The 13388-nt window shown below is 38.5% G+C and overlaps 1 non-coding gene across 1 annotated transcript; it reads left to right on the plus strand.

Annotated features, from left to right (window-relative positions):
- Positions 1-10207: 10207 nt before the first annotated feature.
- On the plus strand, positions 10208-10311 carry LOC112730779 (small nucleolar RNA R71). Its single transcript, XR_003166589.1, has one exon. It is a non-coding gene; the product is annotated as a small nucleolar RNA R71 (small nucleolar RNA).
- The last annotated feature ends 3077 nt before the right edge of the window (positions 10312-13388 follow it).

The following is a 13388-nucleotide window of genomic DNA, read 5'->3' on the forward strand; positions in this document are numbered from 1 at the left end:
ATTAGAAAGGAAAATGTAAAATCATGCAAATTGTATGAGTAAGTGTGCAAAGACTTGAAAAAAACCACTCAATTTAGCACAAGATAAACCATAAAATAGTGGTTTATCAATCTTCCCACACTTAAACATTAGCATGTCCTCATGCTAAGCTTAAGGAGACCAAAAGAATGAATGGGGGAAAGCAAGACTCATGAGATGTAACCTATGTATGTGAATGCAACTATATGCTAAGATGTTTCTATCTACTTGGTTAAAAGTAAACAAGTTCTTCAAGATAAACATAAATCAGATTCCACTAATTCAAATCACACAATAAAAGGCACGTAAACTTGTAAGAAGATGGCTCATAAAAGCAGGGAACATAGAATCAAGCATTGAACTCTCACTGGAAGTGTATATGCTCTCTAATCTCTTAGGTGTCTAGGGTCAATCCACTCTACTCTTCTCTTGTCATGCTTTCTAAAACTTTGTTCTTCATCTAACTAATCAACAAATGTTTAGTGTACAAATGCAAACATCATAAGGTCTTTTCAAGGTTGTAATGGGGCTAAGGTAAGGGTGAGGATATATGTATGGCCAAGTGAGCTATGATATGAATCTTTGACTAACTAAGTTCTCACCTAACATACACACATACTCTATATAATTCTAAAATTATGCCTAGCTACCCAAAATCTCACTTTTGTATATTTCACATACTCATGCATCAATTTTTATTTCCATCACATATGCAATGATCTTTTATTGAACTTAGCATTGGGGTGATTTTATCCCCTGTTCATTTATTTATTTCTTTCTTTTCTTTTTTCTTTCTTTTCTCTTTTTATTATATATATATAATATAAATGAAAGCATAATATATCAATGCATATGGTTTTTCTGATGTCACATGAGTAAGCACCCAAATTCCCAATATTTGTCAATAAAAGCACAACACATTCTCATCAATCCAAGTTTCTACATTTCTCTACACTTAGTTGACACACACTATCTTAAGCTAACCAAAGATTCAAATGAGATAATTAATTATTTTTCTACTTAAGGCTAGTGATGTGGTAAAATAAAGAACAATTGGGGATTAAAAAGGCTCAAAGTGACAAACAAAGGTAAATGAAATGGTGGGCTATTTGGGATAAGTGAGCTAATAACAAATGATAGCCTCAATCATATGTATGCATGAATATACATTAAATAATGGACATATAAAATGGAACAAACCATAGATTGCAATCATAGAGAAGATAACACACAAGAATAAAAATCATGGTTAAATAATGTAACCATATAATTAAGCTCAAAATCTCACAGGTTGTGTGTTCTTAGCTCAAAAACTATGTTCCAAATTAAAAACTCCAAATAAGTTTATCAAAAAAATTTTAATTTAAATTAGTGAAATGCTATAAAAAGGGTCTTGAAAAAGAACTTATCACTCCAACCAAGTAGTGGCAGAAGAACATGCACAAAATCAAACAAACATGCAATCAAGCATGCAAATGCAACAATGAACTAACAGAACAAATTAAACATTGGTGTTTGAGAAGGAAATAACTAACCCACGGAAGTCGGTATCGACCTCCCCACACTTAAAGATTGCACCGTCCTCGGTGCATGCAAAGAAGTGCAAGTGGACGAGTTGCTCCAACTGATGCTTTTCTCCAAAGGCTGTGCATAGGGACTTGTCTGTTGTTCCATTGAGAAGCTTTTCCTTGCCTTTCTCGGTGGCCATCCTGAAAGAAGAGGAAAAAGAAGAAAGTAACCCAGAAATAAAGATAAGAAAACAAATAAAGTATGGGTGGGTTAATGCCAAATAAGGAGGGTCTCAACTACATGGTAGCTACAACATTCAAGTGAGAAAATAGTAGAAGCACATGACATATCAATAGTGCAAAAATTGCAACAATGGGGAAGAGATAGTGGGTCATGAAAGACAATATAAATTCATGTCAATGCAAAAGGAATACAAGAATCATAAAGGATTAGCATTGACTTAAATAATATTACCCTACAAGGTAAAACAAGTCACGAAGAACCAAAATAATGCAAGAACATATGCAACAGTTGAATAAGAACAATTAACACCAATGGTAAAATAATAAACTTAGAAAAGAAAATAAAACATGCACAAGATTAAAATGCAATGAATGAAAGTATGCAAATAATTTAAGTAAAATAGAATGAAAGAGAATAAGGATGAGAAGTTAAAGAAATGAAGAAGAAGAAAGTAAGAAAGGAGGAAGAAAGAAGGAGAAAGGAGAGAAGAAAGAAGAAGGAAATGAAAAACAAGACGCGACGTGCGCGCATGCATCACACGCACTTGTGAAACTGAATTAGCCATGCGACGCGTAAGCGTCACCCATGCGTACGTGTGGGTGGAAAAAAATGCATTCTGACGCGAGAGTGTCGGTTAAGCATACGCGTGACTACTTGCACGACTCCAGCACAGTGGCAGCCCAACTCTCTGTTCAATTACCTTACTACACCAATTTTTCATTCCACGCGTACGCGTCGCTGACGCTTACGCGTGGATTGGCAAAAACGCAGGGGATGCGTACTCATGAGGCACGCGTACGCGTGGGTCTGGCTATGCGCTTAACACCCCTCCCGCTCGGCTCTCGCGCAACTCTCTATTCATTTGTGCATACACATACGACGCGTGCGCGTCGTAGACACTTGCGCGTCGATCCCTTTTTTTTTTTTGCAAAATAAGAGTAAATATGCAGAACTGGAAATTAAGACTAACAGAAATAAATTAAAACTAATAAAAAGGAGGATCATACCATGGTGGGTTGTCTCCCACCTAGTACTTTTAGTTATTGTCCTTAAGTTGGACATTTGGTGAGCACCTTGTCATGATGGCTTGTGCTTGAACTCATCTTGAAACTACCACCAACGCTTGGATTTCCAATAAGCTCTATCAATACCAAGTAAATTCTCTGTTTCAAACCAGAAAGGATCTGTCATAGGGGATTGTGGGTTTTGGGATGGGCTAGAGTGGATTTGGAACTTCTAGTGGAGGCGAGTCTTATATCAGTGGGAGTTGGAATTAGTGGATATTTTGCATGAGTCTTTAAGGCCTGTTAAGCTAGCTTGTGATAAGCAAGACAGAATCCTTTGGAAGTTTGACAAGGAAGGAATTTATTCAACTAACTCTTTTGTGCAGGTGGTACAGTCAGATACTCTCCCGGAGGATATTACCAGCTACAGCTTCACCAGAACCATCTGGAAAGGTTTGGTGCCACCACGAGTGGAGTTATTTATTTGGTTTGTTCTGATAGGAAGAGTAAATAATAAAGAAAGACTATTTAGATTTGGAATAATTAGTCATGGGGACAACTACGTGTGTTATGTAAAAGAGATGTTGAATATATTCACCACTTGTTTCTGGGTTGTGAGTTTACTTGGCAGGTGTGGTGTCGATGCCTTTCTGATTTCGGGAGAGCGTGGTCTATTCCGGGCTAATTAAAAGAACATTTTGAGAGTTGGACAGGCGTGGTAAACAGGAAGGAGGAGCGAAACAAGTGGATGATATGCTTTTTTGCGGTTATTTGGAATGTCTGGATAGAGAGGAACAGGCGGATCTTTAATTCCAAAGATGGTGGTCCAGAAGAGGTGTTTCAAAGATCCTTGACAAGTTATAGAGAGTGGAGTAGTTTGGATCCCTTTTGTTGTTGATGGCAATGCCTGAGATGACATCAGGGATAGTTTAGTTCTTTGTTTTAATTTCCGTTATGATCATGGCTACATGTTGGTTGCCTGTCGCTCTACTATTCTGTGTTGAGCTCTCTTGTTCAAAAAAAAATACCAAGTAAATTCTCCAAGCTTTGATGGAGTTCTTCACAAGCTCTGAGCTCCAAAATTGATCCTCTTGTATGCCAGGATCCCAAATCTTGTTTATACACCCATCCCTAAGTGGATCATCATTGTTCCAACCGGGTGGCAAGCAATCCGAATTCTCAATGCAATACCAAACTCTTCTCTTAGATCTAACCAAATGTTCACTAGTTCCACCCTTGCATCTAGCTCTTGAAGTATCAACCTTTATGAGTCTTGATTTGCAACTCTAACCACTAAACATCCTTCTCTTACGCTTAATGCCACAAAGCCTCTGATGTTGCATAAACTTGTTATGCCACGATTTAGGAAATTGCACGATTGGCAAAATTCCTTCCGGCAAGTGCACCGGTTATCGTCAAGTAAAAACTCACAATAGAGTGAGGTCGAATCCCACAAGGATTGGTTGAGTGAGCAATTCGGATTAGAAGTGTGTTCTAGTTGAGCGGAATTAAGATTTAGATGAGAATTGCGGAATGTAAAATTGGCGGGAAACGTAAATGACAAGAAATTGAAATGACAAGGAATTTAAATGGCGGAATCTTAAATTGCATGAATTAAAGAGCAGAAGCTAAATTGCTGAAAATTAAAAGGGAGTGGGGGTGATTGCATGAATTGAGTTGCAGAATGTAAAAAGAAAGTGGAAATCAGAAATGGGGAATTCATTGGGTTATAGGAGATATTGAGATCTCCGAATCAAAACATGTTTATCTCTTCCTCAACCAATGCGTTCATTGAATTTTGCTTGGCAATCTTATATGATTGGATCCCAATCCCTTGGCTCACCAATTCTCTCTAAAAACAAACAAATTCCCAATCCCTTGGTTTAAATGTTCATAAGAAGAGATGATGCTCGATCACTGATTATACCACACAGTTTCATGAACCACAATTTGGTAGGATTACATGTCACAATATCCATCCAAACCCCAATCCAATTCACTGTGAGAAAGCTTCTCTAGCATGAATCCTCCATTCCTTTCCCAAGGTTCCGAAGGATTCCAATTATGGGTAGTTTCTTTCCCAAGACAACTACCCAATGGAATTAGATCGAGAAGCTTTCTAACAAAATTCAAGAGAAAAGATTGAAGAAGAAGATAAACTATTATTGATTCATTGAATTACAATAGAGCTCCCTAACCCAATGAAAGGGGGTTTAGTGAGTCATAGCTCTGAATTCAATTACAAAGATATGAAAACTAGCAAAATGAAAAGGTAAAAGTCCTTACTAACTTCAATTCTATCCTATTTATACACTTTCTATATTGAGCTTCTGTTGTGTTTCTTGGGCTTTGAGGCCTCTCCCTGCTTTCCTTTTGCCTTGGGTTTATGATCCATAATCTTGATGAGGCTGCTGATCCAAATTCTGTAACATTCATTGAGCCAACTTAGTGATAATCAAATAATGACACATGACTCAATAAATTGAAATTTCAGACTCATCAATCCTTCAGGCCCAATCCCATAAACCATGATATTCAATTGGGTTTCATACCAGAGTAAGTTTAAGTTAATGTTTGTGCTCAAATACTAACTTAAACCGCAATATTTTTGGCCCAGAAACCTTTTCCAAGAGTGGCGTTTAAGTTGCAGTTTAAGCTTAAACTGCAGCTTAAACGCCAGACACTTCCAGTGAAGCCTTTTGTAGAAGCACGTTTAAGCTTCAGTTTAAGGTTAAACTGAAGCTTAAACGTGGAAATGGAAGAAGGCAGCCCTGGAGGGTAACTTAGTCGAACACGTTTAAGCTTCAGTTTAAGGTTAAACTGAAGCTTAAACGTGGAGATAGGAAAGGCAGCCCTGGAGGTCGAACACGTTTAAGCTCCAGTTTAAGGTTAAACTGGAGCTTAAACGTGGAAATAGAGAAAGCCATCTGGGAGGTCGAACACGTTTAAGCTCCAGTTTAAGGTTAAACTGGAGCTTAAACGTGGAAGCTGAGAAAGGTAGCCCTGGAGGAGAAAATTTGGTCGAACACGTTTAAGCTCCAGTTTAAGGTTAAACTGGAGCTTAAACGTGGAAATGGCTCCCTGGTGCATTTCCCATTTCTGGCGTTTAACCTCCAGTTTAAGGTTAAACTGGAGGTTAAACGTGGAAATGCTCTCTTGGTGAAATTCTCACTTCTGGCGTTTAACCTCCAGTTTAAGGTTAAACTGGAGGTTAAACTTCAATTCCAGCATTTCTTAGCCTTCATGATTCTGGCGTTTAAGCTCCAGTTTAGGCTTAAACTGGAACTTAAACGCCATTTCCAGCATTATATGGCTTGGTAGTTTAAGTTTCAGTTTAAGCTTAAACTGGAACTTAAACTCCACATGTGATATTCAAGCTTCCTTTATTGATTTTGTTGCTTCCTTGCCTAGCCTCTTCTTCCCTGAAATCATCCAAACAATTACATCAAAGTCTTGCAAAATTTCATGAGAAATCTTCCATTCATAGCATTCAAGTAATATAACTAAAAACTCATGGAATTTGCATCAAAATCATACTGTTTGGATGGTTCATTGCTTTGTTATTCATTTAACCATTCTTGGTTACTTTAAGCTCAAGAAAATGCATAAAACAACTAAAACTAACAGAAAAATGCTAGTGAAACTAGCCCAAGATGCCTTGGCATCACAACACCAAACTTAATACTTGCTTGTCCCTAAGCAAGTCCTGAGTTATTTGAGAAGAAAGTATGAAACAGAAAGTAATGACATTGGCTATATTAGTAAACACTTGAAGTTCATCAGAAGGGTTTTATGCAGAAAGTTGCAGCATCACTTTTTCATTCTTATCAGGTAAGATTATCACTTTTTCATTGCATTTATCAAACACTGCTATGGCCTCTTGTTATTCTTATGTCCTTGGCACTTTTCTCTTCTTTGTTTTTCTTTTCTTTTTCTTTGAGCTCCTTTGCTCCTTGTTTGCTTAGTGTCATGTGTTGCACACGCCTTTGGCATTTTCTTTTTCTTATCAGTGCACTACACATATCCACTGCAGGCATTTTAGTTCACATTTCTTCTTGAGACATTGGTGTCCAGCACCTCTTTGTGTGACTAAATGTTTTGTATTTAGGTTGCTCTTGATAATGGACTTTTAGTTGATAATCCCAGGTTAGTTAACCCAAGTTACCAAGTGTTGAAACACTCCTCAGAACCTATTCATCCAAGCATATCCTTAATACATAAACACCACAGGCATTTGTCTCAGAAGTTCAAACCATTGGTGCCTAGCTTATTTTCTCAATTTTTTTTGCTTTTTGGTTGCCCTTTTTCAGTGGCTTTTTCTTCTTCTTTTTCTTTCTTTTTCATGGCCAAAGACATTTATTCATCAAGATCCATATACAGTTTTCAATTTCTACACAAAAAATGATAATTCTACACTCTATTTCCAGTGATCTGACTAAACAATCAAGCATGCATACCACCACTCAATTCTACTTGATTTGTCACTAATTGAGCCAAGTTACTTTTGTTCAAACTTTTCTTTTATTTTTGGAAACAGAACAAGCATGGCAAGCATTTGTTTAAGAAGGTGAAGTTATATCCAAACATCTAAGCATTCACTTTATTCAAAGCAATAAACAGACAAACATACTAGTGACTTCACATTCTAGAAAGATTCAACAATTACAGTTTAAACCAGAACAAGCATGCTTTTGTTTGCCCTTTTTAAAGAATTGTCAAGGAACAACACCACCTTGTGAAATTTCTTGTTTTCTCTTTGTTGCCATGAAACAATTTGATTTCTCCTTCTTCTCCTAGTTGTTGCTTCATGTTCTTTCTAAGATCCTTGTTTCCTTTCCTGCAAAGAGTGATGAAGTTGCTTGCTTCTCAAGCACTTGAGTGGTTAGCTCAACTATGTATGGGCAAGTGTCTGAGTCTTAAGTTGGTGTGTGAACACCAAACTTAGTCTCCTACTTACTTCTCTGTTCTTTGAATCCTTGAGTTCTCCTTGGAATGAAGTTGCTGCTAAGGATTTTAAGCATTTCTGTGATTGCTTAGAATGGTTGTTCCTTTCATGTAATTCAAAGGTTGTTGTGTTCAGTTGATCTTTATGGTGGAACACCAAACTTAGAGTCACACATTCCCCTTTGAATTATTGATCCACGAATTCATTGTTTGGTGTGAAACACCAAACTTAATTCTTTGCAATGCACATAAACTACTTCACCCTTTTTATTGAAACAAATAAAAGAAACAGCAAAGGGGTATTACCTCAGGTTGGGTTGCCTCCCAACAAGCGCTTCTTTAACGTCACTAGCTTGACGGTTGTCCCTTGTTAGGGTGGATTGTAGTGCTTGATGCCTTCTCCTCTCATTATGAAAACGTCCCCATTTGATTCCTTCATGACTTCTAAATGTTCCATAGAAAGAACTTTCCTGATTGTGAACACTTGAGGGAGCTGGGAAGGAATGGTTTTGAGGCCAGGTGGGATTGGCAGATAATGACTTGATATCACTTTATCTCCCGGAGAGAAACCTTCAGTGGGAATTTTCTTGTTTCTCCACCCTCTTGGCAATTTCTTTACAATTCTTCCCTTTCTCTTGATGATTTCTTCATTGACCCTTATGTCAGGAGGATCCTTCTGATCTGCTTCTATTGATTCTTGTGGCTTTAACTCTTGCAATTCTTGTTTGCCTTCCAAGGACTGTTTCAGAATTTCAGCTGCTGGATTGCTTTCCTCCAAACACAGATGGCTACTATCATCCTTAGCCTTTTCATGTTCTGGTTCAGGCTCAGATGCAGGTTTGAAAACATTGAAAATGAGCTGTTCATCATGTATTCTCAAAATTAGCTCTCCTTGTTCTACATCTATGAGTGCTCTGGCAGTGGCTAGAAATGGCCTTCCCAGAATGATGGGGTGTAGGTAGTTTTCCTCCATGTCCAAAATGACAAAATCTGTGGGGAAGAAATAATTTCCCACTTTCACCAGCACATTCTCAACTACCCCTTCAGCTTGCTTCTGAGTTTTGTCAGCCAGTTGTATGATTACATCAGTGGATCTCACCTCATTCAGTTGTAGCCTCTTCATAAGAGTCAGAGGCATCACATTTATGCTAGCTCCTAGATCACAGAATCCTCTGTCAATTTTTGTTTCCCCTATGATGCAGGGGATATGAAAACTTCCTGGGTCTGTTTTCTTAGAGATTATATCCTTCTTGATGAGGGCACTGCATTCTTTGTTCATTATTACAGTTTGTCCTCCCTTCAAAGCTCTTTTCTTGCTCAGCAATTCCTTTAAATACTTGATATGTGTAGGCATCTGCTGGAGAATCTCAAGAAAGGGAATATTGATATGGAGAGACTTAAATGTCTCTAAAAACCTTGAATAGGTTTTCCCTTTTTCACCTCCTCCTAACCTCTGAGGAAATGGTGCTTTTGGTTGGTATGTTTCCAGCATGCCTTTTTGCATTTCCTTGGCTTGCTCAGTTTCACTTTCCTGCTTAGCTTCTTCCACACCTTCCTTCAAGATTACTGGCTCCTGTTCTGAGGGTCTGATTCCTTCTTCTTCTGAGACTTCCTTCAATATGGTGATGGCCTTGCATTCTTCCCATCTCACTCTCTTTTGTTCCCCCTTAGGATTCTTTTCTGTGTCACTAGGGAACACTGCAGTTGATTTGGGGGCCTGTTGAGATAGCTCTCCTACTTGAGACTCCATCCTCTTGAGTTTTTCACCATGGGTTCTTAAGGTAGATCTCACATCATCCCTGAAGTTTTTCAACTCAATTATGTCCTGACCCATGTGTGCCAGCATTCCTTCTATCCGGTTTAATTGATCTTGAAATTGTTGGTTCGGATTAGGTTGGGTAGGTTGATTATTTTGGCCTTGATATGATGGTTGTGAGTAAGTGTTTTGTGTGGCTTGGTATGATCTTTGGTTGGAATTTTGGTATGTGGAATTGTTATGTTGGTTGTGGTTGTAAGGTTTGTGGTTTTGTGGTTGGGTTTGTTGGTTCCCCCACCCAAAGTTTGGGTGGTTTTTCCATCCTGGGTTGTAAGTGTTGGAATGTGGATCATATGATTGCCTTTGTTGGTTTCCCACATAGTTGGCCTCTTCCCAATCACCTCCTTCAATGCTTACTTCCTCTTGATCTTGTGTGTGTATTGCAGCCACTTGCTTTGTTTCTAATTACCTGGTAAGCTCTGCTAGTTGCTTGGCAAACACCTTGTTTTGGGCTAAAATTGTATCAACATGGTTCAGCTCCATGACTCCCTTAGTGTTGTGTCTCTCTGAAGCATAGTAGTACTCATTCTCAGCCACTGTCTCAATCACTTCAATGGCTTCTTCCACAGTCTTTTTCCTGTTCAATGAACCTCCCGATGAATGGTCTACCGCCTTCCTTGATTCATAAGAAAGTCCATCATAGAAAATATGCAATTGCACCCAGTCATGGAACATGTCTGGTGGGCATTTCCTTGTCAAATCCTTGAACCTCTCCCATGCCTCGTAGAGAGTTTCACCATCTTGTTGTCTAAAAGTCTGAACCTCAGATTGGAGCCTATTGACCTTTTGTGGGGGGTAGAAACGTGCCAGAAACTTGCTTTCCACCTCATCCCATGTTGTTAGGCTCCCCCTTGGGAATGATTCCAGCCACTTAGCTGCCTTGTCCCTAAGTGAAAATGGGAACAAAAGCAGTTTATAGGCATCTTCCTGGACTCCATTGGACTTCACAGTGTCGCAAATTCTCAGGAATTTTGTGAGATATTGGTTTGGATCTTCATTAGCACTCCCACCAAATGAACAATGATTCTCCACAAGTGATATTAGCTGTGGTTTGAGTTCAAAATTGTTGGCCTGAATGGGTGGTTTCTGAATGCTGCTACCACAATTCCCAGAGGTTGGGTTTATGTATGAACTAAGAACCCTCCTCTCAGGAATGGCATTGTTTCCATCAGCTCTCTCTTGGTTGTGTACTTCTCTATCCATGTTGAGATCTAAAGCTTCCTCAAAATTGTCCTCAGAATCTCCTTCAGATTCTTCTTCTCCCAGTACTCTCTTCCCTCTTGCTTCCCTTCTAAGTCTATGAAGGGTCCTCTCTGGTTCGGTATATGGAGGAGTTGATGTCTCTCCTCTCCTACCTGTCATACAAGAACACAGCACAGGCAACAAACAAGTGAAATACTCTTGGTTAACAGAAGAGTATGGTTAGAGCAGTTGAGGAATTAATTCAAACAGTTAGTGAGTCAGTGAGTTAGTTGCTTGAATTTAAAGGCATAAAGAAAGAAAGCATGTAACAGAGTGCAGAAAGTAAAATTCAACAAGTAGCTTGTACTGAATTAATCAAAACAAAAAAAAATGCTCAATCTAGTTAACTTCCAATTTGAGAATTGTCAATCGAAAACCAATCCCCGGCAACGGTGCCATAAACTTGATGTTGCATAAACTTGTTATGCCACGATTTAGGAAATTGCACGATCGGCAAAATTCCTTCCGGCAAGTGCACCGGTTATCGTCAAGTAAAAACTCACAATAGAGTGAGGTCGAATCCCACAAGGATTGGTTGAGTGAGCAATTCGGATTAGAAGTGTGTTCTAGTTGAGCGGAATCAAGATTTAGATGAGAATTGCGGAATGTAAAATTGGCGGGAAACGTAAATGACAAGAAATTGAAATGACAAGGAATTTAAATGGCGGAATCTTAAATTGCATGAATTAAAGAGCAGAAGCTAAATTGCTGAAAATTAAAAGGGAGTGGGGGTGATTGCATGAATTGAGTTGCAGAATGTAAAAAGAAAGTGGAAATCAGAAATGGGGAATTCATTGGGTTATAGGAGATATTGAGATCTCCGAATCAAAACATGTTTATCTCTTCTTCAACCAATGCGTTCATTGAATTTTGCTTGGCAATCTTATATGATTGGATCCCAATCCCTTGGCTCACCAATTCTCTCTGAAAACAAACAAATTCCCAATCCCTTGGTTTAAATGTTCATAAGAAGAGATGATGCTCGATCACTGATTATACCACACAGTTTCATGAACCACAATTTGGTAGGATTACATGTCACAATATCCATCCAAACCCCAATCCAATTCACTGTGAGAAAGCTTCTCTAGCATGAATCCTCCATTCCTTTCCCAAGGTTCCGAAGGATTCCAATTATGGGTAGTTTCTTTCCCAAGACAACTACCCAATGGAATTAGATCGAGAAGCTTTCTAACAAAATTCAAGAGAAAAGATTGAAGAAGAAGATAAACTATTATTGATTCATTGAATTACAATAGAGCTCCCTAACCCAATGAAAGGGGGTTTAGTGAGTCATAGCTCTGAATTCAATTACAAAGATATGAAAACTAGCAAAATGAAAAGGTAAAAGTCCTTACTAACTTCAATTCTATCCTATTTATACACTTTCTATATTGAGCTTCTGTTGTGTTTCTTGGGCTTTGAGGCCTCTCCCTGCTTTCCTTTTGCCTTGGGTTTATGATCCATAATCTTGATGAGGCTGCTGATCCAAATTCTGTAACATTCATTGAGCCAACTTAGTGATAATCAAATAATGACACATGACTCAATAAATTGAAATTTCAGACTCATCAATCCTTCAGGCCCAATCCCATAAACCATGATATTCAATTGGGTTTCATACCAGAGTAAGTTTAAGTTAATGTTTGTGCTCAAATACTAACTTAAACCGCAATATTTTTGGCCCAGAAACCTTTTCCAAGAGTGGCGTTTAAGTTGCAGTTTAAGCTTAAACTGCAGCTTAAACGCCAGACACTTCCAGTGAAGCCTTTTGTAGAAGCACGTTTAAGCTTCAGTTTAAGGTTAAACTGAAGCTTAAACGTGGAAATGGAAGAAGGCAGCCCTGGAGGGTAACTTAGTCGAACACGTTTAAGCTTCAGTTTAAGGTTAAACTGAAGCTTAAACGTGGAGATAGGAAAGGCAGCCCTGGAGGTCGAACACGTTTAAGCTCCAGTTTAAGGTTAAACTGGAGCTTAAACGTGGAAATAGAGAAAGCCATCTGGGAGGTCGAACACGTTTAAGCTCCAGTTTAAGGTTAAACTGGAGCTTAAACGTGGAAGCTGAGAAAGGTAGCCCTGGAGGAGAAAATTTGGTCGAACACGTTTAAGCTCCAGTTTAAGGTTAAACTGGAGCTTAAACGTGGAAATGGCTCCCTGGTGCATTTCCCATTTCTGGCGTTTAACCTCCAGTTTAAGGTTAAACTGGAGGTTAAACGTGGAAATGCTCTCTTGGTGAAATTCTCACTTCTGGCGTTTAACCTCCAGTTTAAGGTTAAACTGGAGGTTAAACTTCAATTCCAGCATTTCTTAGCCTTCATGATTCTGGCGTTTAAGCTCCAGTTTAGGCTTAAACTGGAACTTAAACGCCATTTCCAGCATTATATGGCTTGGTAGTTTAAGTTTCAGTTTAAGCTTAAACTGGAACTTAAACTCCACATGTGATATTCAAGCTTCCTTTATTGATTTTGTTGCTTCCTTGCCTAGCCTCTTCTTCCCTGAAATCATCCAAACAATTACATCAAAGTCTTGCAAAATTTCATGAGAAATCTTCCATTCATAGCATTCAAGTAATATAACTAAAAACTCATGGAATTTGCATCAAAATCATACTGT

The sequence above is a fragment of the Arachis hypogaea genome, chromosome 12 (genome assembly GCF_003086295.3).
Source record: "Arachis hypogaea cultivar Tifrunner chromosome 12, arahy.Tifrunner.gnm2.J5K5, whole genome shotgun sequence".
In the NCBI taxonomy this organism is placed as follows: Eukaryota; Viridiplantae; Streptophyta; class Magnoliopsida; order Fabales; family Fabaceae; genus Arachis; species Arachis hypogaea.